At 45.5% G+C, this 25080-nt stretch overlaps 1 protein-coding gene across 2 annotated transcripts in view; it reads left to right on the top strand.

Annotated features, from left to right (window-relative positions):
* The first annotated feature begins 13775 nt into the window (after positions 1 to 13775).
* Positions 13776 to 25080, top strand: part of DYM (dymeclin) — a 1075019-nt gene continuing 1063714 nt past the window's right edge. The window contains exon 1 of one of the 2 annotated variants that reach the window (XM_029580368.1): positions 13776 to 13902. The gene's annotated coding sequence lies outside the window, so the exon portion shown is untranslated. Of the gene's footprint in view, positions 13922 to 25080 lie in introns of both variants that reach the window. The other variant, XM_029580383.1, reaches the window with a different exon arrangement.

Raw genomic sequence — 25080 nt, 5'->3', positions numbered from 1 at the left:
GGAGTCCAGGACCTGCTGTTGCTGAACTAACCGCTGGGCCAAACCCGGAATGGCCTGTAGCCCGGCGAGGTCTGCCGGATCCATGGCCTTGCAAACTGTTGTGATGAAGGAACTCCGGATGTGGATCCTTAGGCCGACTGACCAGAGGGTACAGTCGGTAGGTAGAACTCCCACTGGGCAATTGGAGCTTCACCTGGAAACCCGTGACTCCTCCAGAGGAGCTGTGGGAGCCCGGGTCGCTAGGACTTAGGAGTCTTCGCCCTGGAAGCCCGAGGTCCCCCCAGGAGGAGCCTGTAGGGACCCGGACCGCTGGGACTTAGGTGAGGACGATGGAACCCAGGAGTGGAATACGGGCCGGAGACTAGGCAGGCGGCGAGCAAGCAGAAGTCGGGGTCACGAACCGGGGTCAAGGCAGGCTGAAGACAAACAGGAGACGAAGTCACGGACCGGAGTCAAGGCAGGCTGAAGACAAACAGGAGTCGAAGTCACGGACCGGAGTCAAGGCAGGCTGAAGATAAACAGGAGTCAGGAACGACGGCAACTAGCTCTTCGGGTGAAGGAACCTCGTTGCAAGGCAAGGAAGGCTAGGAACTGCAGGGCTTAAATAGCCCTGTAGCGTCTGACGTCAGGAAAGGGAGGAGCCGTGTTTTCCCGCGCTGGGCCCTTTAAAAACAGGGCTGAGCCGCGCGCGCGTGCCTAGGGGCGGGGCTAGCCGCGGGAGGACGCCGGCAGCGGAGAGGGAGCCGGCGCATGGCGCCTGAAGGCCCTGCAGGCCCGTGCAGGGTTGGAGCGGAAGGAGGGAGCTGCGGTTGGGATCCCGAGTCCGCGGAACGCGGCGAGACTCCGGGACCAGAAGAGAAGATAAGGCCTCGGGCGCCACCGTGGCGACCGAGACCGCAACACCTGTATTTCTGTGCATTCAGGTGGACTAACACAGCAAGGGCCTCAAAAAAAACAAAGGGGAAAACTTTCTCCTTTTCTCACTGCTCCCTCCTACAATGCAAATTTGTTATTTTAAACTGTTTAAATCAATAATCCAGCCATCGTTCCCCCCCCCCCTTCCTCCTTCTTGTCCTCAGCCTACCTCCCCCCCCCCCCCCCAAAAAAAAAAATGGGACGAATTCTTGCCACCTTCGGGTTTCCTCCCCCAGAAAGGCAAAGACCTGTACATGCCCTCAGACTGGTTAAAAAAAATACTCGGAAGCATTCCAGGTTATTTTTGTTTGCCAACTATAATATGAGAAGGGACTAACGTTATCATTTATTGCAAAGAAGAAGCCAAGGATCTCCAGATTATCTAAAGCCATTCTGAGGGATAGGATGCCACCTAGTGCTGGTGAGATGAAATTTGTCTGTGGTGCCTGCAGGATTACACATTGCGATGCTTCTATAAACTTGTTTTCATTTCTACACGTCAGTAAATATGTTTGGAAACTAATTTAACATCCTTGATGCCAACTTATATACAGGAAAAGCTATTTTTCATGACATTTAACTGGGTAAATAGCGATTCACCAGGGTAAAATGGCTTGGCTGAAAATTGACCACCTAGAAGTACACGTGGGCTTCCACAGCACATGCTCTTTGCTGGGTTAGAAAGAGGCATTTCCATGGATGGTTTAGGTCAGGAGAGTAAAACAGGTTAAAAGTGCCCATGTGCCCTGTGAATAACGCAAGCTATTTTAAATTGCTTCCATTATTCACAAAGGGGCTGATGCAAAAAAGTGCGCTCAGCTATATGCTATAAGGGGATTAGTGCGTCCAACCGCCCGCGAAGCCAATAGCGCTTATCACATGCAAATGCATATTGATGAGGCTGTTGGTTATTCTCCACAGATCTAAAAAAAAAAAATGTGCACCTGACCCGCACATGTATACCCTCAGAAATTAACGCCTGCCTAGATCAGGTGTTAATTTCTGAGCAGCCCAAACATATGTACAGAAAAGCAGAAAATACTGCTTTTTTGTGCATCCTCCGAATTATTATCATGGCGATATTAAGTCGGAGGAACCAAAAGGTTAAAAAAAAAAGTGTGCCAGCAGCCAGGTTAGGAAAAGGGACGCTCAATTAACGAGCGTCCATCTTCCTAACCCGTGGCTTTGCACAGGTTAGGAAAACGGATGCTAGTAGAATCGAGTGTCCGTTTTCCTAACCCGCTGACGGCCACCTCTCCTGGGCACCCGCTATGTAGGAGGTGCTAGAGGGCGCGCATTTGTCCCTAGCACCTCCTTGGCAACGCAAGCCCACATTTAAATATTGAAACGCGCACCCAGGAAAAGTGGCTGGGCGAGCATTCGGAAAGCGAGCGCTCAACACTGAGCGTCCATTTTCCACGCTCATTTATTGCATTGGGCCCCAAAATGTCCATCACGTCTTTTTTTGGCAATTCAAGACAGAAATAAGGGCTGAAATCTGGCACACATACAGAAGATTGTTAGTTATGGCCTGGAAAAATCTAAAACCTCTGAAGAGTGGCATGGCTTGGGAGTGTGGGACAATTTTCCCTCCAGTATTTTTCTCAAAAGCAAGAAGTAACAATCTGAAAATGCCACCAATGAAAAGGAGTGCTCTTAGCCCAACAAGAGCTGCCAGAGAAAGGAAGACAGATATGAAACAAAGAATACTGAACGGAAGAACAAAGAAATACAGAAGCACATAGAGCGTCACATGCAAAGGGCCGGATTTTAATACCTATGTGCGGGTACGCACAAATGTACGCCCAATTTTATAACATGTAGAAATTTAGAGCAGGCTGGTTTGTTCTGCTTTCCTAATAGAAAGTGTTTTAGGACCTGATGTAATATTTGCCTTTTCATAGATAGGGTTATTCTTGTCTGAGAGCTTGCAGATAGTACTGTTTTGGTATGGGATTTTTGTCCAAGGGTCAACAGTACTATATGCCGGTTCCAAGTGTCTTTTTTTGCAGGGTTTTCCGGTTGGAACCAGAGCAGTGCAGGTTTTTCTGTACAATAACCAGGGCCCAGCCAGCATCAGTTTTATGTACCGATAAGTGGGGAAGGAGCACCTGGGGATCATTCCTGCACAATTTAGACATTTTAGACCTGTGGGTGGGATAAAATAGGTTTGGGGGAGAGTGTTAATTTCCATAGTTTTGATTGCCGGAGGGAACAGGGCTTTTTTTTTTGGCAGTGGAAGGGGGATTGGGACAGAGCGTGAGACTGACCGTTTCTATTGTGTGTTGGAATGACAGGAGTCGGATGGCAGCTTATAGACTAAGTAATTTATTAAAGCATGAGCTTTTGAGGATAGTCCACTTCATCGGATGCATCGTGTGTTGGTTATTGGGGAAAACAACAAAAAGTTTGTGGGGGAGGGGCAGCACAGCAATTGTTCGCACAGGGCAGCAAAAAATGCTGGCACCGGCCCTGGATATCAGACAGGTTGTTGTCAACTATTGGTTAGGTGGGAGGTCTGGAAGAACTGGGGGGAGTAGAGGCTGAAGAACCAGGAGGGTCTCGATGACCTGGAGGGAAAACTGGTAATTTCAATTATGTGTGCAAGTTTTAAAATATACAGACTTACAAGCGTAACTTGGTGTTTGTTTTACGTGACGGTGGCTTTGCGCCCTCGCTAAACTTTTCCCCTAGTGATGCCTATTTTTGTGGGTTTTGCATTTTGCTTTCCTCCCCCATGGTTATCCGCTCCCCCTTTTGGAACGTGTATATGTACCGGGTGAGCATGCTCAGAGCACGTTCCCGAGGGGGAGACATCTTGTGAGGAGTATTCCTGGTAGGCCTAATGGCCCACCAAGCAGAGGAGCTTTGTGGAGAAAGTGAGATTTCTGTGGAGATTTTAAACAGTTTCTAACAGGAGGGCTAGTACAATTTATACCAGGATTTCTGGAGGATTTCATGCAAAGTGGAACACCAACAGGAAATGGAACAGCAAGGGTGAAATGAAAACATTTTGACAAGAATGGGAGTTCTAATAAACAGGAACGAATAAGAGGAGAATGAGAGCGGGATGGATTCACACTGTAGTACCATTTAGGTGCACAACTTCAGATTTGTTTTTTCTAATATATTGGAAGGTATTTCAAAGCAGACATCAAAAGAAACTGCAATGGAAAAGCAGCAATATGCAACTAATTTGAGGCCAAATTGAATAAGCTTTATTTCCATAAACACAGAAAGAGAATAAGGCCCTAATATATATCAGGTCCTTGGTCTCAGAGATCTCTGCTATCCTGAGAGAAATGAGGCTCGGAAGAATGGAAAAAAATCAAGCTACTTTTCAGAAGAAGAGATGGGTGACAATATTCCACATGAAATTTGAGATAAGGAGAGGAATATTTCAATCAGTGTGAGACATAGGGTAATAAATTATATTACACAGCTGCACAGAGAATATATTTAATACCACAGAAACTAAAGCGGATAGGAAGGTGTGGAGATGGCTTTTGCCCAAAATGAAATTGTGAAGGAAACTTGGTCTGGGAATGCAGGAGAATTCAGAGATTTTGGAACGATGTATGGAAGAACTCAGAAGTCATGCTTCCTGTAGGGATGACATATACTGTAATTATGGGGTGTGTGCATTATATGTGATTGAAGGACGGAACTGAACAAAAGTCTAAGAAAAGGTTTTGAACGTTGCTCTTTTTTTTTTTCATACCCACAGTTTCTTCCTGCTGCTTTGGACTTTCAGCTCAGTCAGAACTGGCCGCCATTGGGCTACAGCGCTATAAGCCTTCCTTCACAACCACCAGCCTGGCTCAGTCAATGCCAGCAACAATGTTCAGCCAGTGGCCACAGACCAATGCCATGCCTTCCTCCAAAATCCGAGTAACATGGACCTCTAAATCTGGCCACTAGGTGGCTCCCTCTGTGCAGGAGCTGCAAATGCTAACTTTGCAGCATCTGTTAAGGAGCAGAAGAAGCCCAGCCCGGGCAAACAAACACAGGTTTTCTGCATGGCAATGCGTGGGACTTGCCACCTAACCACCAGGCCTGAACACCTCTCTTTTAATAGCAAAAAAATAAAAAGTTAGCCACAGCTTATCCCTCTTTATGTGCAACAAAGATTGGATGTATTTCTTTAGGATCCTGCCAGGTACTTGTGACCTGGATTGGCCACTTTCAGAGATAGGATGCTGGGCTTGATGAACATTTGGCCAGTGCCAGGATGACGTTTCTTGTTCTTGCGGGTATCCTCCTTCCCCTCCTCCATGCTTGGGCCCTGTTTGAGAGCTGTAGCTTTTGTTCACTCCCAGAATTCTCTGAAGAAAGCAAGAGCAGCTCTGAGTTTCTAACTGCTCAGGTGTCACGTTGGAGGCTCCTGCAAGCAGAAGCAATCACACGCCTCTGAGTTCCAAGCTTAACTTTATTCACATCTATCTATCTAACCCCTGGTACAGGAGGCCATAAGTCAAATACAGTTTCAGGTGGTTAGCATCTTGGAATGTTAAAATATCTTAAACTGTGGGGTTCCTTGAGCGTGGAGAAAGTTAACTTTTAAGGTCCTTCGCATTGCAACGCTTAATACCCAGGTCTCAGTTTTTGCGCACAGCACAGACAAGCGCTAAAGTCACTTTGCAGCAAAAAGCACACTGGAAGCTGACTTTGGTTTCCAACAATACTTTTACTTATAGAGTGTGAAACTATGAAAATATTCCTTATTGCAGTTTGATTCAGTAGCAATGTTACAAATGCTTTAAATACATTTGTGACTTCTCATGGTCTTGCTCAAGTTTCAAGATGTTAAAGCCAATTGATTCAGTCTTTAATCTGATGTTTCTCCCATGCCATTGGTATAGGGCAAATTAGTGCTTCCCCCCTCAATGTTGGTGAACAACGAAAAAATGTGTGGCATGAAGTATATTGGACAACAACAGTGTAACATCACAAAGGTTATTTATTTTACATATGCACACTGAACAATGTGTACAAAATTAAATATACAGTAAACAATTGTGTGAATGCACATGTGCACGAAATTAAATATACAGTAAACAATTGTGTGAATGCACACAATTTGTCCTTCGCATTCACACAATTGTTTACTGCATATTTAATTTCGTGCACATTGTTCAGTGTGCATATGTAAAATAAATAACCTTTGTGATTACACTGCTGTTGTCTAGTATACTTTATGCCACACATTTTTTCGTTGTGATTTCTCTAGATGGTGTGTTGTTCACTCCGCCCTCCTCTTGAAGTAATCTCCTACCTCTCCACGTAGTTTTCTCCTCTGAGCTCCTTAGTTTCCTCGCAGTACTTGAATGGCACCAAGTTATCCCCCTCTTCTCCCTTTCCAGTATGAGAGTGATACTATTGTTACTTCTCTTCTCCAGATCTCCGGTAATATTCATAGGCCCTGTTGGGGTCCAACCCGACTCCTCCCTCTCCTTTGGATGCCTGTAAGTCATCCCTCCTCTGGATCCTGGCGACATGCAGGTTCCTTCTCAGGGGAAGCAACCTCTCCCTTTGATGTGAGATCAGCGAAGAAAATGACAGAACCGGGTTCCTAGTTAATGGGTAATGCAGAACTCAAAGAGATCAGCATCAAAAATGCCAAAAAAAAGGACAGGCAGGGTGGATCGAAACTCCTACCGGTATATGCCAAATAAATGTCTCCAGGGAGAAATTAAGAGTCAAACAGAAAATATCAGGGCACAGCCAAGGCCCGCTGCCTCTGGAAAGAGAAAGTAAAATCCACACGCTAAGAAGGTGGCAGGGCTTTTGTGTGCCAGAGGACCTTACCATTTCAACTTCCACGTGGGGGTGGGCTGTACAGCCACACTATTGCTATTAAGTTTCCTCCCAGAACAAAAGTGGTTCGCTCCTATACCTATTGCTAGGAGGGATCCAAGGGATCGCCACATATTTGCTTAACAGCGTGGCTTTTCACCCGCCGGATTTAACGTTAGACATTTTTCCTTTCTTCAGAAACTGAGAGCAGGTGTTTCAGATTCAGCAACATTTATGTATCTACAAATGCAAGGCTTCATGGGTCCTACTGCTCAGCTGGCTACCCCTCAAACTGCAGGGGCTGCCACCGTGGCACCCCAGCCTCTTTTCTAGAAGTCCCGAGGGCCCATCGGGTTGCTCAGGGGTGGGGATGCAGGTCTTGGCGTCAGACGGGCTAGAAACCGTGTAAGGGTTGCTCTGGTTTAGTTCAGCGGGAGTCACTCTGCAGCGCAAGGCCCAAGCCCCTGCCTCTCACCTGCCAGTTTGAGAGCAGCTTTTTGTCCTGACATAAAGAAATGCCTGAGGCTTTTAAAAGACCCTGAGATAATACGAAAGGCCTGTATCTTTGAATGCAAAAACAGATGAAAGCTGGTGGCTAATTAAATCTACCCGGTGTTCCTATCAGAATGAAACAGCTATGATAAATCCTTTTTTTTTTTTTTTTATTGACCTGTCAGTTTTGTCTTGCTTCTTTGTTCTTCTAGTTCATTTGGAACCAAGGTGGGGGATCTGGCACCATAAGCCTTTATTTGCAGCCACCCAGGGATTTTGTTGCTTGTTTTATATCCCAACCCAGCTAAGGTTGAGCCTTGTCAGTGCAGTGATGGTCCTGAGCTGGAGGGCCATGCACGGTGGCTTCTTGTGCAACCCTGCAATCACAGGCTACTAGATATCACCATTAGGCAGTGATCATTACTCCCGCCATCCCCCCAAAGCTGCCTCCATAGTATTCCCAGGTCTAGCTGAGCTATGGAATTGAACCAGAGACCTTCCACACAGCAGTGCAAAATATTTACTAACTGAAGCACCAGCCCAACCCAAGATTGGTGTATCTTAATGTTGTCTTATAAGTATTTGTAATCATATATCAAAAAGAATAAGGCCTTGAAGTAACTTTAAGCAAGGCCGTATGCTAAAATATCAACACAGCTGCGAGGTATCTAGTATAGCAAAATGTACCAAGCTTCAACTAGTTTAGGGAAAAAAAAACATTTATAACAAAATGTAATATCCATTTTTATTTGTATTCTTTTCTTCTTCAAGAGACTTAGAGCTGCTAACAATACCAAAAAAATAAAAATTCAAAACACAATAAAATATCACTTCATTGCAGCATATCCCCTTATTACAAAATAATCCAAGATATTCCCTCCAAACACACATGCACACTAGCCCCATGACTGGATCTACAGTCGTTGTACCAAGCTACAATCAATCTATTCAGGAAGGACAGAGAAGGAAGAAAAGGAGAAGGAGTGGCATTATATATAAAATAAAGAATATTAAACCAGCAGAACTGCAGGGCTTACAAGCAGGTCGATCCAGTAAAGTGTGCTCCGTCGGAGCGCACTGTCACCCTGCTCTGGACGCGTGTTTTCCCTTACCCCTTATTCAGTAAGGGGAGGAAAACACGCGGCCCACCCGCGGCACCTAATAGCGCCCTCAACATGCAAATGCATGTTGATGGCCCTATTAGGTATTCCCGAGCGATCCAGTAAGTAAAATGTGCAGCCAAGCCGCACATTTTACTCTAAGAAATTAGCGCCGCCCAAAGGTCGGCGCTAATTTCTTCCGGCGCCAGGGAAGTGCACAGAATTCGGCCCGCGGCTGTCGGGCCGAAAACCGGACGCTCAATTTTGCCGGCGTCCGGTTTCCGAGCCCGTGGCTGTCAGCGGGCTCGAGAACCGACGCCGGCAAAATTGAGCGTCGGCTGTCAAACCCGCTGACAGCCGCTGCTCCAGGCCAAAAGGAGGCGCTAGGGACGCGCTAGTGTCCCTAGCGCCTCCTTTTCCTCGTTTGCACCGCGTCGCCTAATTTAAATACTGGATCGCGCGCGCCGGGAGAGCGGGCATTAGTCCGCTCTCCCACGGACTTTACTGGATCGGGCTGAAGGTAAGGAGGAAGCACTGTGGGTTAATCTGGAAAAGGGGAATGGAACATCTATTTATACTGGTGTGATATACAGACCAACAAAAAACTGTAACAGTGAAAATGACAATAAATCACAACAAAATATGCAAAATCTTCACTTCAATTTCAAAACAAAAATATATTCTGATTCAATGTGACCATAATACTTTGGACACAAGCTGTGTGACTGATACTTTGAAGTGTCTAGTTGCTTTTATCTTCTGTCATTACACAACTCCTACTATCTCAACCTTATTTGTAGAGAATGCTGTACATATTGCATATAAAACACACTTATTTGTGAAAAGAATCTTTGTGTCGGTCTGGTGTAATGTTATCTATTCAGTCTGACATTCATTGAGGAGTTGAGGTTTTCAGAAACACCCAACACTGGCCGTGTTTTGAAGTTATGATATCTCCATCAGGGGTGACAGTCTTCTTGAAGGATAGCTGTTATAGTCCTCACAACATCTCCGAAGTCTAAAACCCAAGACCTCCAATCACAATTGTAATGATCCTCTCTTCTCCCGGTCAGCAGCATCCATTGCCATCTCTTAACCCCTGCCTGGAATCTTTCTTGCTCTTGTCTCTCCGCTCAGCAGCAGGCCTCTTTCTCTTCCTCCTGCACTGCACTCTCCCCTTCTCTCTCCTCGCCCTTCGTGCAGCAGCTTCACCTTCTGCTTTCTAGCTCCTCACCCTTTGCCCAGCAGCAGTCTTTTCTCTCTCTTCACCCCTGTTCTTAGCATCTCTCCCCCTCCCATCTATTATCCCCTCCTTCTGCCAGCCTCTCTTTTGCCCATGTCTACTATTCCCCCCCCCCTTTTGTCAACATTTTGGAAAATACCACTGACCGGGCTGGGTGCGAAGATGTGCCCCAGCCCTGATGCAGGAGCCCAGACTTGCAGTTAAGGTCCAAGGGGGTACAGGAGGGGGTAGGGGACAAGGAGTTGGGGCCTGGACCCTAATTTCTTTTTTAGCTTTTTTGGGGGGAGGAAAGGAGTGAGTATGGTAAGGGAGCCCAGGACCCTATTTTTAACTTGGGGGGGAAGGGGGCTGGGTTTGGGAAGAGGGGGCCAGGGCTCTGGAAAGGTATCAGGGGCCTAGGACCCTATGTTTTATTGATTACTTGAGGGTGGGATGGGATCATTGCCATACTACAACATTTTAACTATTTTTACACTTTAGAGAAGTCAAGGCCTTATGAGGTTAGGGCAGTTTGGAGAAGAGACAACTGAGGAAGGATACGATAGAGGTCTACAAAATCATGAAAGGACTTCAATGGGTTAATGGAAATTGGTTATTTACTCTCTCAGATAATAGAAGGATGTTGGGGAGGTACCCGTACTGGAGAAGGTTTTCATGGGTAATGATTCAGATGGACTGAATCAAATCACGGTGAACCTAGAAGATGTGGTAGATCTGATTGACAAATTGAAGAGTAGTAAATCACCTGGACTGGATGGCATACACCCCAGAGTTCTGAAGGAACTAAAAAATGAAATTTCAGACCTATTAGGAAAAATTTGTAACCTATCTTTAAAATCATCCATTGTACCTGAAGACTAGTGGATAGCTAATGTAAGCCCAATATTTAAAAAGGGCTCCAGGGGCGATCCGGGAAACTACAGACCGGTTAGCCTGACTTCAGTGCTAGGAAAAATAGTGGAAAGTGTTCTAAACATCAAAATCACAGAACATATAGAAAGACATGGTTTAATGGAACAAAGTCAGCATGGCTTTACCCAGGGCAAGTCTTGCCTCACAAATCTGCTTCACTTTTTTGAAGGAATTAATAAACATGTGGATAAAGATGAACCGGTAGATGTAGTATACTTGGATTTTCAGAAGGCGGTTGACAAAGTTCCTCATGAGAGGCTTCTAGGAAAAGTAAAAAGTCATGGGATAGGTGGCGATGTCCTTTCGTGGATTGCAAACTGGCTAAAAGACAGGAAACAGAGAGTAGGATTAAATGGACAATTTTCTCAGTGGAAGGGAGTGGACAGTGGAGTGCCTCAGGGATCTGTATTGGGACCCTTAATTTTCAATATATTTATAAATGATCTGGAAAGAAATACAATGAGTGAGATAATCAAATTTGCAGATGATACAAAATTGTTCAGAGTAGTTAAATCACAAGCAGATTGTGATAAATTGCAGGAAGACCTTGTGAGACTGGAAAATTGGGCATCCAAATGGCAGATGAAATTTAATGTGGATAAGTGCAAGGCGATGCATATAGGGAAAAATAACCCATGCTATAGTTACACAATGTTGGGTTCCATATTAGGTGCTACAACCCAAGAAAGAGATCTAGGCGTCATAGTGGATAACACATTGAAATCGTCAGTTCAGTGTGCAGCGGCAGTCAAAAAAGCAAATAGAATGTTGGTAATTATTAGAAAGGGAATGGTGAATAAAACGGAAAATGTCATAATGCCTCTGTATCACTCCATGGTGAGACCGCACCTTGAATACTGTGTACAATTCTGGTCGCTGCATCTCAAAAAAGATATAATTGCGATGGAGAAGGTACAGAGAAGGGCGACCAAAATGATAAGGGGAATGGAACAGCTCCCCTATGAGGTGTTTAAAATCATGAGAGGTCTAGAACAGGTAGATATGAATCGGTTATTTACTCTTTCGGATAATAGAAAGAAGAGGGGGCACTCCATGAAGTTAGCATGTGGCACATTTAAAACTAATCGGAGAAAGTTCTTTTTTTACTCAACGCACAATTAAACTCTGGAATTTGTTGCCAGAGGATGTGGTTAGTGCAGTTAGTATAGCTGTGTTTAAAAAAGGATTGGATAAGTTCTTGGAGAAGTCCATTACCTGCTATTAATTAAGTTGACTTAGAAAATAGCCACTGCTATTACTAGCAACGATAACATGGAATAGACTTAGTTTTTGGGTACTTGCCAGGTTCTTATGGCCTGGATTGGCCACTGTTGGAAACAGGATGCTGGGCTTGATGGACCCTTGGTCTGACCCAGTATGGCATGTTCTTATGTTCTTATGTACCAGGGGGCACTCCATGAAGTTAGCAAGTAGCTAATTTAAAACAAATCAAAGAAAATTCTTTTTCACTCAGCACATACTTAATCTCTGGAATTCATTGCCAGAGAGTGTGGTTACAGCAGTTAGTGTAACTGGGTTTTAAAAGGGTTTGGATAAGTTCCTAGAGGATAAATCCATAAACTGCTATTACGGTAATTAATAAGCAATAGTAGCTTGTGATCTGTCTAATGTTTGGGTACTTGCCAGGTACTTGTGACTTGGATTGGCCACTGTTAGAAACAGAATACTGGGCTTGATGGACCCTTGGTATGACCCAGTATGGCATTTTTTATGTTCTTATGCTCTTTTGTCACTGCTTATTACTGGCACTATTAGCATAGGATTTATTTACTGTTTAGGTATGTTTCCTGGATTGGCCACCTTTGGAAACAGGATGCTGGGCTTGATGGACCCTCTGTCTGACCCAGTATAATCAATTTTTTATGTTCTTATGTTCAGTGCTGCCACAGCATCTGCCCATCAGTCCTTTGGGCCTGCCATTATCTTTTGTCACAATGGACTCTGCCACGGTTCAATTTCTGGAGCAGCAGCCTCTGTGTGATCCCTGCCATGACCTCCTACTGCCTGCCTGTTCTTTAGATTGCCTCCTGCTACACCCCCATGAAAACTCAGAAAGCTGAGGAGAATGGGATGCTGGTCATTCTCAGAGCCTAGTTGGAGGGCTGATGGGATAGGGAGAGGGGTAACCAGGAGGATAGAAAGGAAATGAGAGAAAGAGAAGTAGGGGAGGAGGAAGAGAGAGAGACAGGATGTAGGTTGGGATGGTGGGGACATGGAGCAAGAGAGAGGGGGGTGCTGGGACAAGGTGGATAGAAGGAGAAAGTAGGGGAGAGATAAGGATGTGGGGAGGGGAAAATAAGATTGGGACAGGGAGATTACTTCATTGATTTGGCACCCCTCCCAACCAAAAAAAGTGTTCTGCTGCCCCTAATTTGCACAATGCACCTCTCTGCTCTGCTCCAGGCTCATTCTCTTCTTGTTCTCCGTATTCTGCTTGAGAAGGAATAGGAAGGAGAGGATTGTTCTCTTCTGTCTGAGATAGGGACATTGGCCAATAGAGTCATTAGTGCAGAGCCCATTGTGCTTATGCAATAGACTCCCTGCTATGACTATAGGTAAAAGTAGCTCTGCTGTGGATACTCCCTTGGGCCTAACACCTGCGGCACTCCAGTCTTGCTACTATCCCTCAGTTTCCTCCTGCTCTTTTGGGCTTCCAGCTCAACTAGAACCAATCTCTACTCAGTGGTTCCCAAACCTGTCCTGGAAGATCCCCCAGCCAGTCAGGTTTTCAGAATATTCACAATGAATATGCATGAGATATATTTGCATGCACTGTCTCCATAGCATGCAAATTTTATCTCATGCATATTCATTGTGGATATCCTGAAATCCTAACTGGCTGGGGATCCCCAGGACAGGTTTGAGAACCACAATCTATTGGGATATGTTGTCATGGCTTTCATGTGCAATTACCCATTTTTTTAATCCTGTTTACATCTCCCTTGCCAGCTCAGCTCAGGTACTAAAAAGATTCGAGGTTCGTCCTCCCACCAAGATTTTGATAATCATAATTAATTACACTTTTTGTGTATATGTATACATGCAACATAGCCCAGAGAAGGGAAGGTAGGCGAAAAGACTCAGGAAGCGTAATAAACCACCATCCTCGGACTTTCCTATAAAATCACTTAATTGAACGTCATATTTTAAAATACTGCATTTTGTTTTCTTGTGTGCGTATATCACCTGTGGTGAGGGATACAGGCGAAGAGACTCTCTTGTCCCCAGACGAAGAGAGAGCATTGTGAGACTACAACTCCCGGCAGGCAGTGCTGAGGGGCAGGTCACAGGGCTGGGGGGCGGAGCCGTGAGGAGAAGGTTCGTCCTCCCACCCAGAGCACGTCTCCCGGCTGATGAGGTAAAAAGAAGGAGCCGAAGGGACAGAGAGACGCAGCAGGGCGGCGCACGGGGACGGCTGACGGGGTAGGCGCCTCTTACCTGTGTGAGCTGGGTGCTGCGGGGAGGCGGAGGGAACCCCCGTCATGGGTCGGGGAGGGAACCGCCCCCGTCTGCAATTTGGGAGCATCGGGGGCTGTTTGCACTGGCACCGCTGTCGCCCCCGCCTCCGATCTCGGGGAAAGCTGAGAGCAGTGGCTCGGCTGCCTCTGTATCCGGGGGTGAGCAGTCCCTTGGGCGCTCTGTCTTCATCGTCTTCTTCACCTGCGTAGTATTCACGCTGGATGTTTTCCTTTTTACTACTGAGTAAAAACAAACGTCAATAAATAGGTTGTAGGTGTGGCCATTTTTTAAATTGAACTAACAATTTATATGTAACTTTCCAGGGCTCTGTACCCTTTAACGGAAAGCAAAAGTTAAATATATTAAGTTCGATTGCAGGGCTATTTGTTGACCTTTATTTTTGTGTGTTCCAATGGACTAACATGGCAATCCCTCTCCTTTTTACTGTTGAAAGCTGCAAAGTCTCACTCTGAATTATCAAGTTAAGAAGTTAATTCACTTTGCTACAAGAAGATATTTGTAAACCCCGGGCTGATGTCCCACTACGTGACCCTAAGGGAACCTTTAAAATGTATTGACTTCTGATGGTTCAGACTGTCTCTACTGTCCTTAAACTCCTCTGTTAGGGGGAGGGGTATCTTGAGTGGTGGTGAATCCATATTTACACATCAGTCTTTTGTACATAGCCCTAACAGACATGCTGGAAGCTGATTATGGTTTCCCACTCAACTCGGCTAATAATTACATTTAAAGTTTATAAAATATTTTTTAAACAGTTCCTTGTTCACTACAGTCTGTTTACACTGTTTGGTCTTTTCTAATAAATTTGTGACTTTATAATTTTTTATATTATGGACCCTTTATGATTTTAGAGGTCGTTGTAGAGCTCCCTCTCAAACAGGCCGATACAGTACAGAGCGCTCCGATGGAGCGCACTGCTCTTGGATGCGCGGTTTCCCTTACCCCTTATTCAGTAAGGGGAGGAAAACGCACGTCCAACCCGCGGCACCTAATAGCGCCCTCAACATGCAAATGCATGTTGTTGGCCCTATTAGGTATGCGCGTGGGATACAGAAAGTAAAATGTGCAGCCAAGCCGCACATATTACTTTCAGAAATTAGCGCCGACCTTTGGGTCGACGCTAATTTCTTCCGGCGCTGGGAAAGTGCACAGAGAAGCAGTAAAAACTGCTTTTCTGTGCACCCTCCGACTTAATATCATAGCGATATTAAGTCAGAGGTCCCGAAAAGTAAAAAAAAAAAAAAAAATTTGAATTTGGCCCGCCGTTGGGCCGAAAACCGGATGCTCAATTTTGACGGCGGCCGGTTTCCGAGCCCGTGACTGTCAGCGGGCTCGAGAACAGGCGCTGGCAAAATTGAGCGGCGGCTGTCAAACCTGCTGACAGCCGCCGCTCCTGTCAAAAAGGAGGTGCTAGGGACGCGCTAGTGTCCCTAGCGCCTCCTTTTACCTGGATCTACCGCGTCACCTAATTTAAATAGAGGATCGCGCGCACCGGCGAAGGGCTGGTGCGTGCGCCGGGAGAGTGGGAGTTCGTCCGCTGTCCCGTGAACTTTATTGTATCGGCCCGAAAGTTTGATGGATGGGGTTGTTAAATCCAATTTAGATGTAATAATGGCCCAGGTATCATACATGAATCCAAATGTACTAAAGTTACTTCTTATCCATTCTCCTTGCTGGTACCTAGAGGGTACCTCTCCACTCAGTTCGTTACTATCTTACGGGCCAATACAGTACAGTGTGCTCTGATGCAGCGCACTGTTATCCCGCCATTGGGTGCGCATTTTCCCTTACCCCTTATTCAGTAAGGGGCCGAAAACGTGCGTCCAACCCGCCGAACCTAATAGCGCCCTCAACACGCAAATGCATGTTGATGGCCCTATTAGTTATTCCCGCGCGATTCAGAAAACAAAATGTGCAGCCAAGCCGCACATTTTGCTTTCAGAAATTAGCGCCTACCCAAAGGTAGGCGCTAATTTCTTCGGGCACCGGGAAAATTTCTGTGCACCCTCCGACTTAATATCATGGCGATATTAAGTCGGAGGGTGCACAGAAAAGCAGTCGATTTTAAGGCGATATTAAGTCGGAGGTCCCGAAGGGTAAAAAAAGAAAAAAAATTTGAAGTCGGCCTGAGGCTGTCGGGTCGAAAATCGGACGTTCAATTTTGCCGGCGTCCGGTTTCCGAGTCCATGGCTGTCAGTGGGCTCGAGAACCGATGCCGGCAAAATTGAGCGTCGGCTGTCAAACCCGCTGACAGCTGCTGCTCCGGGCCAAAAGGAGGCGCTAGGGATGCACTAGTGTCCCTAGCGCCTCTTTTTGCCTGTTTCTACCGCCGGGCCTCATTTAAATACTGAATCGCGCGCACAGGCGAGTGGCCTGTGTGCGCGTGCCGGGAGAGCGGGCGTTCGCTCTCTCCAAAATTTGTTACTATCTTACGGGCCGATACAGTACAGTGCGCTCCGATGGAGCGCACTGTTATCCCGCCATTGGGTGCGCATTTTCCCATACCCCTTATTCAGTAAGGGGCCGAAAATGTGCGTCCAACCCGCCGAACCTAATAGCGCCCTCAACATGCAAATGCATGTTGATGGCCCTCTTAGGTATTCTCCAAAATGTACTTCTCTTTCCAGGAATGAATGGTAACTCAGTTCCCTGTAGGACTTGCAAAAGTCCACAGGATCTCTCTCAGTGCAAGACTTCAAACTCCTTCAAGATGTTAAGCCTTGAGTCCCTGGATCCTTGGGGAGCTCGGGCAGATGGTAAAAATTTAACAGTACCAAAATGACTCAACAAAGAGTGGAATAAAACTTTATTTCAGTTCAGAAGGGCAAAACAACATGATTAGGGTTGGTAAAAGGCACTTTTTATCTTGTTCCATTCCCAGGTTTCCTAGTGGCCCCAAGGGATGTCTTTGCCCCCCCCCCCAAATCATAAGGAGCAGCATTAAGGACATTTTGCCCCTTCAAGGGATAATGGAGCAAGCCACACAGAGTTTATTCTTTATGGACTCCACCATTGGGGGAGCTAAACCCACCCAACATCTACTTCTGTTCCCTCTGTCAATATGGCACATTCATCTTAGTGGAGACCCAGTAGGGCCCTCTACGTATTGTAATTAATTGTTAGTTTGAAGGAAGGAAACGGATGTGGAAGGATTTCATTATGTCTAGTTTCCTCCTTTGGTATAGAAAAGTGTATATAGTTATGACTGCTAACCATTGGCAAGACAGCTTTGAAAATGTTGGTATCAGAATGTGCTCTGACCCTGAAATTTCAACAGAAGGTCCTGGGGGTGTTAAGGGCAGATGACAAATGGGGGTAGGGGCTAGGGCCCCTGCCCTCCCACAATTCTGTGACTGTAGGAAAGACCACACAATCTGCTCCTTCTCCTATTGATTTTGCTGTTCCCTATGAAATCAGTGCAGGAGACCACAGGACAGGGTCTGGTGCGTCGGGTGGTGGTGGTGCAGCCCAACTGACTTGATGGCCTCCTCTTCCAGTGCAGGCTGATGACATCTGGTCTCTTCCCCCTGCCTTTGGCACACGCTTATCGCACGGAAAGGAGTATGGAGGCTTGTTGGGCCACTGCTGCTTTCAACCCCAGAACTGCGCTTGAAAGTGGCAGAGGCAGACATGGCCTGGCGTGCTGCTGTTCTCCTCCTGGATCCTCTGGTATGACCAACACCAGCAGTGTAGGGGAGGAAGTTCTGGGAAGGGGGGTGGTGGGGAAATCCAGGAAGAGATGGGGAGGGGATTGTGAGTGAAGGAAGAGCTTGGGGATAAGGGAAAGGAGGTGATGGGGGTTGAGAGATTGGAGGGGTTGTGGGAAAGGGGCTGACAGAGATGCGTGTGGGAGAGGGGAGTCAGTGTTTGTGTGGATGAACAGGTGGGATGGGGACAATAAAAGCACAGGAGGGGTGGGATGGAGAGAGTATGGGGTGGGAAAGGTGACAGAATCAAGACCTAGGGTTGAGATGAGAGGGGAGCAGGGCTGAAGCCAGGGAAGGGACATTTTTCTCCTTCCTCTGGATTTCCCTCCAACCTCCTTCCATTCCTGTTCTTTTTTTTTTTTCTTTTCTTCTCCTCCCTTCATCCCTGATCTTCCTACCTCCCTGTTCCTGATTCCTCCTCCCTCTCTCCTCCTCCTTATTCTGTTTTCTTATCCTTCTCCTGCTCTCCCTCCTGCTTACTTCTTGAGATCCCATCTCCTCAGTCCCACTCACTAATATTCCTTTCATGTATTAAAGAACCAAACAAACAAACTGGACATAGAAATGTCAGAAAATATGTACATTTCCTACATAATTGTCAGAGAAGTTTGGAAAACCTGCCCCGGGAAACCAGGGGTTCTGGTGGGGACGCACCTATAGGCAGGGACAGATACACAGATGATGATGATCTTATAAAGCCAGTTTCCCTGTCGGAAACTAGGCTAGAAACGTCAAGTGCTAATGGTGTTACTATAACTTCGCTGCTCAAGAAGGTAGATATGTATAGATCATAAAATGCCACATGTAACTGGGACTTCCTTGGGTATTTTTGTAATGTTTTTTCCTGCTCTTATATGCATGTTTGTTTTTCCCGTAGTTATATAATCATAAATCCTCCAGGTCTCCGCAAGTGAGGCCAGATGTGTGCACAGCTGCTGATGTGTGTGTGCCTGCATGGCTCTTAGCAGATGCCACTTGCGGGGGATCTAAGTGCCTGGCCTGGAAAAAGGCACAGTAGGGAATCGGTGGTGTAGGTCAACGTGGCCCACGTGGATGCAGCAAATCACTGTGTCGCTTGGCTCGGTCTGTGCAGGCTGGAGGAGAGACACAGAAGGGGTTGGATGGTAGCAGTGGGCCAGCAGTGTGTGTGTGTGGCCGGGGGAGGGGGGGGGGGCACGAGTCCTGGGGTTGGGCAAGGGCATCATGGGGAGGGGGGCAGGCTGGTGGGAGGCCTGGAACTGTCTGGGACGTTGTGGAGAGTTTCACTGGGTGACCCTTAAATAAATGGGCATCTAAAGACCAAGTTAAAAAAAAAGATTATACTGATGACTGGAGATCATACTGCTGAGTAAGGGAGGGAAGGATGTAGAGGAAGCTTGCAAAATCTCACGTAAGGTTCTGTGTATTGAGTACTCCTATGGGTGCATACATGAAGGATTTTCACTTGACAGCTGTAGTGCTGGTAACTTTGTCTGATGGCTGGCTGTGGTTTCTGTCTTAAAGCAGCAGATCTGTATAACCAGCGTGGAAGCTGCCTTTGAAATCTTGGCGAGGTTTGATAGTATGAGTAAAACGTTTAGCAGTGTATGAATGCTCGCACATACATAGTATACGTACACACACACTATGAGCATTCATTGCTGGCTTTTGAAAGCTTAAATGTACTCTGCATAGTTCTATTCAAAATATTCCAATATAGTGTAATATGTCTATGGCTAGAGTTCACCTTTGATTTCTTGTTTTTTCCATTTTAATCAAACTAGCATATACTAGGAAACTAAATATTCTTACACGCTTCATCATGATTGCTATTTTCCCTGCAAATGGATAACCCTAGATGCTGCCGTCTACTTCTGTTTCTGCATTTTGTTGGACTTTGGTGATAGATGTACAGGTTCGGTGTCCGAGAAACGCAGAGCATGACTGCTGCTGAGCCTCCGTGCAGGCGGGGAGGGCTTTTCCTTCCGTATAATTTCTGTTTTAGTGCTTGACTTGCCCGCGGGAACCTTCTTGCAGCCGACGAGCGTGGGGGGAATCCAGCTCTAGGTCTCTTTGTGAACTGGCGCTCACAATAAGACTGTAGACTGTCCTCTCCTCACTGCAGGTAACAGTCTGGGTGGCCTTCCACGATGCGCAGGCATTCCTGGGGGTGAAATAATTCCCCGCATGGATTGTATTTTCAGATCTTTCGCGTGTACTTTTTTTTCCAGCAAAAACTTTTTTTCTACAGAAAAAGCAGGCATAAATGACTGCAGGATACTTTACGTTCGCGTTGAAAGCTGGTGCAAGGTCTGTAAGATTAAAAAGTACACACAATCTCTGTTCCAGTGCCTCTCCCCCCCCCCCCCACCAAAAGAATGGTCAGGACAAAAGAAATTACGTTATTCAAATTTTTGTTCCCTAATTTATTTTACACTTGAGTAAAAAATGAATTGGAAGGTTTTGAAACTGCCGCCATTGTGGATTGTTCTAAGAAAACTAGTAGGAAAGCCAAAAATGATGACGTAAAACGTGCTTAAAATATGTACCCTTGGGGGGGGGGGGGCAAGATGGCATCCTAACAGAGAGAGATGGTATGTTCGGAGCCTCGACTTCTTCTTCCTGTTTTTTCTTATTCTCGTCCAAGAGAATAAAAGGAAGGCCAAAATTCGGGAGTTGTCCCCAGCTACTCCCCAACTTGCTGCTTCCCAGCCAAAAATTGTCAGGCTTCTAACCCCAGCATTATTACCTTTGCTGGTGGTCGGTTCCTTGGTGGGGGGAGCTGAGGAGTGGGCGGCCCTCCCCCCCCCCTTCCGGATGCTGAGCTGGTGCGCCAATTACTCCATCTCCTCCTTGGCGAGAACCATCAGCGGGACTTTCCTTGCTGCCAATTCAGAGCCCTGGATCTGTGGCTTCTGGGGAGTTGTCTCCTGCTACCAGTGCGAGACCTCCGGATGACGAGGAGAGAGCGTGGAGCTTCAGCATTTGCTGCGGAGGCGGCAGCGCGTCCACGGGTGCAGGCCTCGACACCGCTGGAGAGTATAGAGGAGTCCGGAGGCCTTCATTCGCCTCCCAACAGTCAAGGTTTGGGGATACATTTTTTAAATTTTTTTTTTTTAATCCCACTTTGGATCAACCATCGGTGGTCATATTGTCGTTGGTCTTGTCTGCCCTGATGATACTGGGAAAATCTACTTCTTCTTCTTTGGTAGGAGCTACTGTGGAAAGCCAAAATCGTATCCAAAGTGCATAAGCGTTTGGGAAATCAATTTGTTGGTTGTCAGATAGTACATTCAAACTTAATTCCATCTGAGACAATTCACTCTAAGAAATTAGAGATAATTGAGAACAGTCTTCATCATTTAAATCTGAGGGTTCTAAATTTCCCAGAATGTGATTTTGCTTTCTCTGGTTTTTTTTTCCAAGAAATATATTTCCAAAGCCTTGAGATTCCCTCTGATGCTATTCCTATTGTATCTAAGCTTTGCCTCTGGATCTCCAATCCTCGGGTCAGCAGCCAAGCCTGAACCTAACTGGGTTCATGGAATCTTCTACTGACTTACTAATTTCTAGTTTCTTTTGTTTTTTGTCCTAGAACATACTTATTTTATGGTCAGTGTGTTTGCATTTACCCAAATATTACTCGTGCTATGCTAGAAAGAAGGAAACAATTTTGTATGATACACCTGTAAATATATTTTTTACTCATCTTGGTTCTAAGTTTGTATATTTTGATCCTGCTCAGCTGAGATTCTATTTGGATGCCCATCTTATCTCTGTTTGATCGCTTCATATTATGATCAGGTTTGAATCACTTTTTTTTCTTTTTTAAATTTAATTCTTTAGTATAACTACTTTTTCTGATCTTGTTACCCTCCTTTTCTTCTTAAATTTATTGAGACTTTGGGTTGGATAAAATGGTTTAATGGTGTTCATATTTTACTTATTTCTATTTTCTCTGTAACCAGTCTAAGTGCTTTTTCTGATACAAATGTATTCTTCTTACCATTGAAAATTCAATAATTAAAGAATTAAAAAAAACCAAAAAAGTACCCTCAATACTTTAATGTCCTCCTTTGCCTATATGCACACTCAGCCACGAAGGCCCCTCACTGCCAGTACACGCTCAGACTCTGTACCACCATCAGTAACCTCCCAGCCCTTCTTCCCTAAACACTTGCCCCCCTCCCCTTCTCAGTTACAGTACAGCAGAAGACCTTCCATCCCCTAAGGTAATCCAAACCCGGTGCTCAGTGTGCTGTGGGGTAGAGTGAGTGAATCCACGTGTGCATGACCGGCTGATGGGTTCGCTTGCTTGTCTGGGGGGGTGTGTGGAGAAGGAGGTTGCATGTCTTTGTGAGTGAGGAATGGAGTGTGGGGTATATCTGTCAGAGTGTGGTTATGTGTGTGTTTGGGAGTCTGTGCAGGGGGCTGGACAATGCAAGAGTGAGTGGAAGCCCCACACTTTCCTTCTTGCACGCTGCTTGTTCTCCCAACATAAGAACGTGCCATTCTGGATCAGAGTGCATCAAGCCCAGTGTCCTGTTTCCCAACAGTGGCCAGTCCAGGATACAAGTACCTGACAAATACCCAAACTGTAAATAAACACCATGGGGCCGATGCTATAAAAAGCGCAGGAAGCGGGGCGCTGAAAAGTCAGCGCCCGCTTTCCTAACACACACATGGCGCCCGCAAGGGGGGCACCCTGAAATACCCAAATTAGGGGGTCGCGCTAGCAAGGAGGCGCTAGGGTCACGTGCGCGACCTTAGCGCCTCCTTGCTAACCCGACCCCGCTGTGGCTGCCGGTTATGAAAACTGACGCCAAGGTTACCAGTGTCTGCTTTCATAACTCGGCGGTCTGCCGAGGGGTGTGTGTGTGTGTGTGTATATATATATATATATATATATATATATATATAATTTTAACTTAAAAGTACAGAAAAGCAGTTTTTTATGCTTTTTCTGTACTTTTTACCTGTGCTCAGCTATTAACACCTGCACACTTTTTTTTTTTTTTTTGCAGGCGGAGTGAATGATTAATAGCCTCATTCACATGCATTTGCATATTTTAAGCGCTATTGCAGTCACTCTGTGTCCATCGGTTAAATAGGCGCTAATCTACCCCCTAATGTAATAGGGGATTAGTGCCTATTTAACCCATGTCAAAGTGCGGGTTATGTAGTGCGCTTGGCTGAGCGCACTGTATTGAATTGGCCCCCATGTTACTATTGTCAGTAATAAGCAGTGGCTATTCCCTATGTCAGTTTGATTATTAGCAGTTCATGGACTTGTCCTCCAGGAATTTGGCCAAACCTTCTTTTTTTTTTTTTTAAATCCAGCTATGCTAACACCTTAACCACATCCTCTGGCATTGAGTGAGAGAATTTTCTCTGATTTGTTTTAAATGTACTACTGCCTCCATTGTCCTTGCATTATCTGAAAGAGTAAATAACCAATGCACATTTACCTATTCTAGTCCTTTTATGATTTTATAGCCCTGTATCATATCCCCCCTCAGCCATCTCTTCTTCAAGCTTTACAGCCTTAACCTCTTTAGCCTTTCCTCATAGGGGAGCTGTTCCATCCCCTTTATCATTTTGGTTGCCCTTCTTTGAACCTTTTCCAGTCAATTATATATATATTTTTTGAGTTGCAGTGACCAGAATTGCACACAGTACTCAAGGTGCGGTCTCACAATGGAGTGATACAGAGGTACTATGACATTCTCTATCTTATTCAGCATTTCTTTCCTAATAATTCCTAGCATTGTTTGCTTTTTTGACAACTACAGCACACCAAGCCGATGATTTCAATGTATTGTCCACTATGATACCCAGATCTTTTTCCTGGGTGGCAACTCCTAATATGGAACATAATATTGTGTAGCTACAATATCTACTCCCTGACATCTACTCCTGTTATGTCAGCTACTCAATAGCCTCAACCTCACCCATTTTATATACACAGACGATGTGCAAATCATTATCCTCATCTTGGACCCCATCTCCTCTACTCTAAATTTTTGGAACAACTGGTTACACGCCATCAACCTACTTCTCTCGAGTCTCAACCTGGTCCTTAATACGTCCAAAACAGAGCTCCTGGTTATCTCCCCTAGCGATAACAACCTCTTCGCTAATAATACAATTACTCCACTAGCAAGCCAGGTTAGAGACCTTGGGGCCACCCTTGACTCTAGAATGAATTTCAAAAAGTTAATTAACGCTACAACCAAAGAATATTTCTTTAAGCTTCAGGTCCTGAAGCAGCTAAGACCACTCTTACACTTCCAGGATTTCCGTTCAGTGCTTCAAGCCATTCTGTTTTCAAAGATCAACTATTGTAACGCTCTACTACTCGGTCTCCCAGCTTCTACTACTAAACCTCTACAGATGCTGCAAAACGCAGTGGCCAGGATCCTTACAAACACACGTCGTAAGGACCACATCACACCAATCCTAAAAATCCTACATTGGCTACCCATCCAATACAGAATACTCTTCAAGGCTCTCACCATCATCCACAAATCCGTCTACCAACAGTCCACACTTCAACTCGCCATCCATCTCGAACTACATACTTCCGCAAGGCCGACTAGAACTGCCTACAAAGGCTCGCTCAAGGCCCCCCAAAACAATCCTTGGTCCACAACTCTATTCACAAGCGAGTACTTTCGACAGCAGGTCCGCTCCATTGGAATTCTCTTCCCTCAGATATATGCCAAGAACAATGCCATCTCTCCTTCAGAAAGAAACTGAAAACCTGGTTGTTCACACAAGCTTACCGTTGAAGGAACCTCAATCAACCAACATTGACTCTCACCCTTCGATTTCTTCCCTAATCACGCCCCCCCTCCCCTTTCCAGTCCCTGACCTGACAACACCACCCCCCCTCCCCGCTCACCTCTCCTTCTCTCCTCCTCCCACAGGATATATTATGTTAATAATCGCCCAGAATAAATCTCTATTTAAGTCTCGCTACTCCATGGTTTTAGTTGATTATTTTATCACTCTGCAGTTGTTATCTTTTTAAATCTTTCCTGTCTTCCATCTCCCATGTTTTTCGCTCCCTGTTTTTTGTAACTTTACCTTCTGCTTAGCTGTTAATTGGTTTCCCCTGTTATATTGTAAACCGGTACGATAAGACCTCGTCTTGAGTATCGGTATAGTAAAAAAATTTAAATAAATAAATACAATAATGTGGGTTACTTTTCCCTATGTGCATCATTTTGCACTTGTTCACATTAAATTTCATTTGTCCTTTGGTTGCCCAATCTTCCAAACTCACAAAGTCCTCCTGTAGTTTATCACAATCCATTTGTGATTTAATAACTCTAAATAATTGTCATCTGCAAATTTGATTACCTCGCTCATTGTACCCCTTTCCAGATCACTTATAAATATACTAGCCGTTAAGCCCGTAACAACGGGCTAC

The sequence above is a fragment of the Rhinatrema bivittatum genome, chromosome 1, assembly GCF_901001135.1.
Source record: "Rhinatrema bivittatum chromosome 1, aRhiBiv1.1, whole genome shotgun sequence".
Classification (NCBI taxonomy): Eukaryota; Metazoa; Chordata; class Amphibia; order Gymnophiona; family Rhinatrematidae; genus Rhinatrema; species Rhinatrema bivittatum.
This window is presented reverse-complemented; position numbering and strand designations above follow the sequence as displayed.